Source organism: Erythrolamprus reginae, chromosome 1 (genome assembly GCF_031021105.1).
Source record: "Erythrolamprus reginae isolate rEryReg1 chromosome 1, rEryReg1.hap1, whole genome shotgun sequence".
NCBI lineage: Eukaryota > Metazoa > Chordata > Lepidosauria > Squamata > Dipsadidae > Erythrolamprus > Erythrolamprus reginae.
In genome coordinates this window covers 232,443,549-232,449,498 of record NC_091950.1, presented here as the reverse complement: position 1 = coordinate 232,449,498, position 5,950 = coordinate 232,443,549, and positions in this window count along the sequence as shown.

Here is a 5,950-nt window from a genome sequence, read left to right as displayed (position 1 = left end):
CCTGTCACTAACGCTTCCTTGGTCAGAGGAGACTTCGTTGGCAGATTCTATTGGGAGCAAAACAGGCCTGTGGCATGTGGATGTTTCCCCCACATCCACCTCCACATTCCTTGGGGCAGGAGCTGGGCCAGAGCTAACCACAACATCAGTTTCAGTTTTATTGGATTTATATGCCGCCCCTCTCTGAAAATTCGGGGCGGCTAACAACAATCATGAACAATATACAATAAAATCCAATACTAAAAGTAAATTAAAACCCCTTAATATATAAAACCAAACATACCTACAAAAATTCCCCCATGCCTGGCGGCAGAGATGGGTTTTAAGTAGCTTACGAAAGGCAAGGAGGGTGGGGGCAATTCTAATCTCTGGGGGGAGTTGGTTCCAGAGGGCCGGGGCCGCCACAGAGAAGGCTCTTCCCCTGGGTCCCACCAAATGGCATTGTTTAGTTGACGGGACCCGGAGAAGACCCACTCTGTGGGACCTAACTGGCCGCTGGGATTTGTGTGGCAGAAGGCGGTCCCTGAGGTAATCTGGTCCGGTGCCATGGAGGGCTTTATAGGTCATAACCAACACTTTGAATTGTGACCGGAAACTGATCGGCAACCAATGCAGACTGCAGAGTGTTGGTGTGACATGGGCATATTTAGAGAAGCCCATGATTGCTCTCGCAGCTGCATTCTGCACGATCTGAAGTTTCCGAACACTTTTCAAAGGTAGCCCCATGTAGAGAGTGTTACAGTAGTCAAGCCTCGAGTTGATGAGGGCATGAGTGACTGTGAGCAGTGACTCCCGGTCCAAATAGGGTCGCAACTGATGCACCAGGCGAACCTGGGCGAACGCCCCCCTTGCCACAGCTGAAAGATGTTTCTCTAATGTGAGCTGTGGATCGAGGAGGACGCCCAAGTTGCGAACCCTCTCTGAGGGGGTCAATGACTCTCCCCCCAGGGTGATGGATGGACAGATGGAATTGTCCTTAGGAGGCAGGACCCACAGCCATTCCGTCTTGTCTGGGTTGAGTTTGAGTTTGTTGACACCCATCCAGGTCCCAACAGCCTCCAGGCACCAGCACATCACTTCCACTGCTTCGCTGACTGGACATGGGGTGGAGATGTATAGCTGGGTATCATCGGCGTATTGATGATACCTCACCCCATGCCCTTGGATGATCTCACCCAGCGGTTTCATGTAGATGTTAAATAGCAGGGGGGAGAGGACCGACCCCTGAGGCACCCCACAAGGGAGAAACCTAGAGGTCGACCTCTGACCCCCCGCTAACACCGACTGCGACCGACCGGAGAGGTAGGAGGAGAACCACTGAAGAACAGTGCCTCTCACTCCCAACCCCTCCAGCCGGCGCAGAAGGATACCATGGTCGATGGTATCGAAAGCCGCTGAGAGGTCAAGAAGCACCAGGACAGAGGACAAGCCCCTGTCCCGGGCCCGCCAGAGATCATCCATCAATGCGACCAAAGCAGTTTCCTTGCTGTAGCCGGGCCTGAATCCAGACTGCTGAGGACCTAGATAATCGGCTTCTTCCAAGGACCGCTGGAATTGGAGCGACATCACCTTCTCAACAACCTTTCCCATAAAGGGAAGGTTGGAGACTGGACGGTAGTTATTAAGCACGGCTTGGTCCAGGGAAGGCTTCTTGAGGAGGGGGCGCACAAGTGCCTCCTTATAAAGGGCTGGAAAGGACCCCCTCCCCAAGGAGGCGTTGACAATCTCCTGGGCCCAGCTCCGTGTCACCTCTCGATTGGCCGAAACCAACCAAGAGGGACACGGATCCAGTAAACAGGTGGCGGAACTCACAGCTCCAATGGCCTTGTCCACTTCATTGGGTGTCACCAAGTCAAACACCCCCCCAGATGGATGGACAAAGACGTTTAGCCCCAGTCACCTTGACTGACTCGTTACAATTGGAGTCGAGGTCCGCTCGGATCCGAGCGATTTTATCAGCGAAAAACGTGTTAAAATCCTCGGCGCTACTCTGTAAGGGCTCCCCAACTCCCCCCTGATTAAGAAGGGAGCGGGTTACCCTAAACAGAGGGGCTGGGCAGGATTCCGCTGATGCAATCAAGGCGGCATGATACGCGCATCTTGCCGCCTTGAGCGCCACTTTGTAAGTCTTAATATGAGCTCTTACGAGTGTTTGATCGGATTCGGACTTACTCTTCCTCCATCGCTTCTCTAGACGTCTCTTCTGGCGTTTCAACTCCCGGAGCTCCTCGTTGAACCATGGAGCTCTACGGGGTCTAGCGCCATGGAGAGGTTGCAGCAGCGCAATTCGGTCAAGGGCCTCCGCTGCAGCCTTGTTCCAGGCCTCAGCCAGAGACTCTGCCGAACTGTGGACGGGTGTATCTGGAAGAACCCCAAGCGCCTTCTGAAAACCTTCTGGATCCATCAGGCGCCTGGGGCAGAACAACTTAATCGGTTCCGCCTCTCTGTGGGGGAGGATTGGAGCCAGGAAGTCAAGCCGCAGTAGAAAATGGTCTGACCATGACAAAGGCAATGCTTCTAAGCCTCTTAGTCTCAGACCAGTACTCAGTTGCTCAGAGAGGAATACCATGTCGGGTGTGTGCCCTCCCTCATGGGTCGGACCCTGTACTACTTGAGTCAGGTCCATGGCTGCCATGGTGGCCATGAACTCCTGTGCCACTCCAAAGGATTCGCCGAGCGACGGCAGGTTGAGGTCCCCCAAGACAATAAGTCTAGGGAACCCCACCGCCAACCCGGCTACCTCCTCGAGTAGCACAGGCAGGGCTTGTGCCACGCAGCTGGGAGGCAGGTACGTGAGAAACAAGCCCACCTGAACCCCTAAGTCCAACTTCACGAGGAGGGACTCGCAACCCGCAATCTCTGGAGCAATGAGCCTATGCAGGCAAAGGCTCTCCCTGGCTATAATAGCCACTCCTCCCCCCCCTTCCCCGTGGTCGAGGTTGATGCCATATCTGAAACCTGGCTCGGCAAATTTCAGAGAGAGGAACTCCTCCCTCTGGGCCCAGCCAGGTTTCAGTTACACATGCCAGGTCAGCCTCCTCATCCAGGATTAATTAGATGTATCTCTTTCATTCAGGAACTCTAATCAAGATACATAGTTCAGAACAACCAAGCTCAGAAAGCACCAGGGACTATTCATTTCAACCCTGAGCTACAAATATTCTCCTTTATTGAAACAAATAATTCTGGGTGGCTAACCAACCAATTTATAAGAAAACAAAGCAACACAAGCCCTAACCCCCAAAACCATAGAAAAACAACTGTATAATCAAAGTTAAAATAATTCACCCTTGAAGAAAAACTAAGACATGCATAATAGCTTTCACAAACTGATAACTTCTATTTTTCTACCTGGTTGGATTCATTTGGATTAATTATTTTTTCCAAATTAATTAGGGTAATGGAAAATTATCAAGAATTAAAGTCCAATCAAATTGCTCCCCTTTTGAAAGGTCTTAATGACTTGGCCTCTGAGTATTTATGGGACTACATCCTTCAAGTTGACTTGATCCATCCGGTGGATTAATCACAAACTGTAGTTTGAAAGTTCTTGTCATCAAGTGATGATGAAGGCATCATATTTTTCTGTATAAATTGCATCCCTGTGGAGAGATGCCGTACATCTCTTACAAAAAATATAGGTTGTACCAACTCCCTCTGGTATTTAGAAAGGTGACCAAAACAGACTGGGAAAGTTTTACTGAATATTTTTTATGTTGTTATGTATTTGTTGAAAAGGGTTTTTAAGTATAAGATCATTTGCTGTTGAGATATTTCTGATTACTGATGTTGTGGCTATGGGCTTTTAAAATATTTTATATTTATGTGTATTTTAACTGCTGTGTGTCCTATGTGGAGTAAGCAGTATACAAAGACCGCAATAAATAAATTCCCAAAGATGGATTTGGATGTTCCCCACTTTTTAAAGTTATGAGGGTTGTTGGTTTATGTTAGCAGTAAAATCTACTTACCTTCCCTACTGGTTTGGAAGTGTGTGCTTTTTCACCCTCTGTGCATGCACAGAAGGCCTTGCGCATATACAGAGGGTTAAAAAGAAAATGGCAACATCTGGATGGGTAGGCCTTGCACTGTTGTCACTACTGGTTCTCTGAACCACCAGTGGCCACCAGTACCTGTAATGCCCGTACCAGGCCAAACAAGTAGCATTTCACCCCTGGTCTGTGTGATCTTTTACTGCACGATCAATATTTAGAAGTATTGAATTTTCTCCAAACCAGGAAGACAGAAGTTTCAGAATGATGCAAAGTATATAGCAGAAACATGAACTTTCTTATTACCACCTCCAGTATTATAATAAGCCCATGAATGACTCAGAGAAATTGAAAAGAAATTCTCAAGCACCCGGAGAATAAGTCAGAAAAACAGAAGTTTCTTTCACAGGGTAGGAAAACTTTTGAAAAATTGCCAGGTAGCATTCAGCACACACCCTTTCTTCTTTGCTTTACTGAACACATTTCTGACGCACAAGTGCATAACAGACTCCACGTACCATAGTTTCCTAAGAGATTGCTCTTCTGACAAGGTTCCTTGCGTCATTACTAAATAACAGTGCCTGCATACAGAACAGCAGCTGCTATTAGCAGGAGACTGAAGGGGAGCCAGGACCATCTCTCCTCAAGATACATTTGCCCCATGTACTCTTATTTCTCAAGAGGAGAGGGAGAAAAAAACCCCAACTTGTGGGATCTAACAGGCACTCAAGGACACAATTGAAGTAACCTATTTCTTGAGGCAAAACAGGCAGTGATTTATCAGGGAAATATATAAAAAAAACAAGACGTTACAATGATGCAATGATGTCTTTTAGGATTCCAAGGTTCCATCTTGTGAATGCCAATCCTTCAGTTCTGCAGAGGCTTTTAATACAACAAGGCATTTTTCCAGCATGGAGCTCATTACAAAAAGTGCTCAATTTGAAAGTTACCTTCCAAATTCATGGAGTGACACATTTGATAACTTTGGTGAGAAACCTAGCTTTGGCTTCACAGCTCTAATCCATTTTCCTCTTTTTTTTCTGCAAGTTTAATAATTGTAATAAGGTAGAACTAAAGTACCATCAGAGTAAATAAATATCTCAATAAATGAAGGAACATAAGAACATAAGAAGAGCCATGCTGAATCGGGCCAAAGCCCATTGAGTCCAGCATTCTGTGTCACACAGTGGCCCTCCAATTGTACATGGGGATCTTGAGAAGACAAAACCCTCCCTTTCCCTTGACCCCCAACAAATGGTACCCAAGGGATCCTGTCTGCCTCAACAAACATAGAGGCGGCACTTGGACATCCGTTTCAATAACCAGGAAGAATAAATGAGCCCTCTCCTCCCCTCCCATTTGATTTCTATAATAGCAATTTTATATTGGTGGTTCTGTTTTCAGTGAGAAAGAGTTCAGTCATAAATGGGTTCATTCCTGTGCTTGCTAAGCACAGTCAGACTAGATTACCATAAGGATGGAAAACCTTCAACACTGCTAGGGCTAAGCTGAACATAACTGGGAAGTTAAAAATATATCGAAGAGGGCAATATAAAGTTATTTCATTTGCTTATTTGCTAAGCAAAGAATACAGATGTATTTCCACTGTCATTAGGTGCTGAGTCTGGCAACCGAGTGATTTTACCTTTTATGTTTGTTTCCAAATGATATTGAATTTGTGATGGTTAAGTTCTGCATTACAAGGTGGTTTTTAAATATAAAAATGCTTGTTTTAAGTAGGAAAACATTAAAAAAAACCTTATGCAGAAGAAAATATTTACTGAACTAAGGTAGGCCTTTGGTTGAACACCTTTAAGAAACTTACCTGAGATATTAGACTGGTTTTGAAGGTTATGTTATTTATAATATTTTGGTAGAGTGTTAGACCAAATTACAACACACACAAACATACATATAGATACATATACATAATGCATTGTCCAGTCAATTGGGCA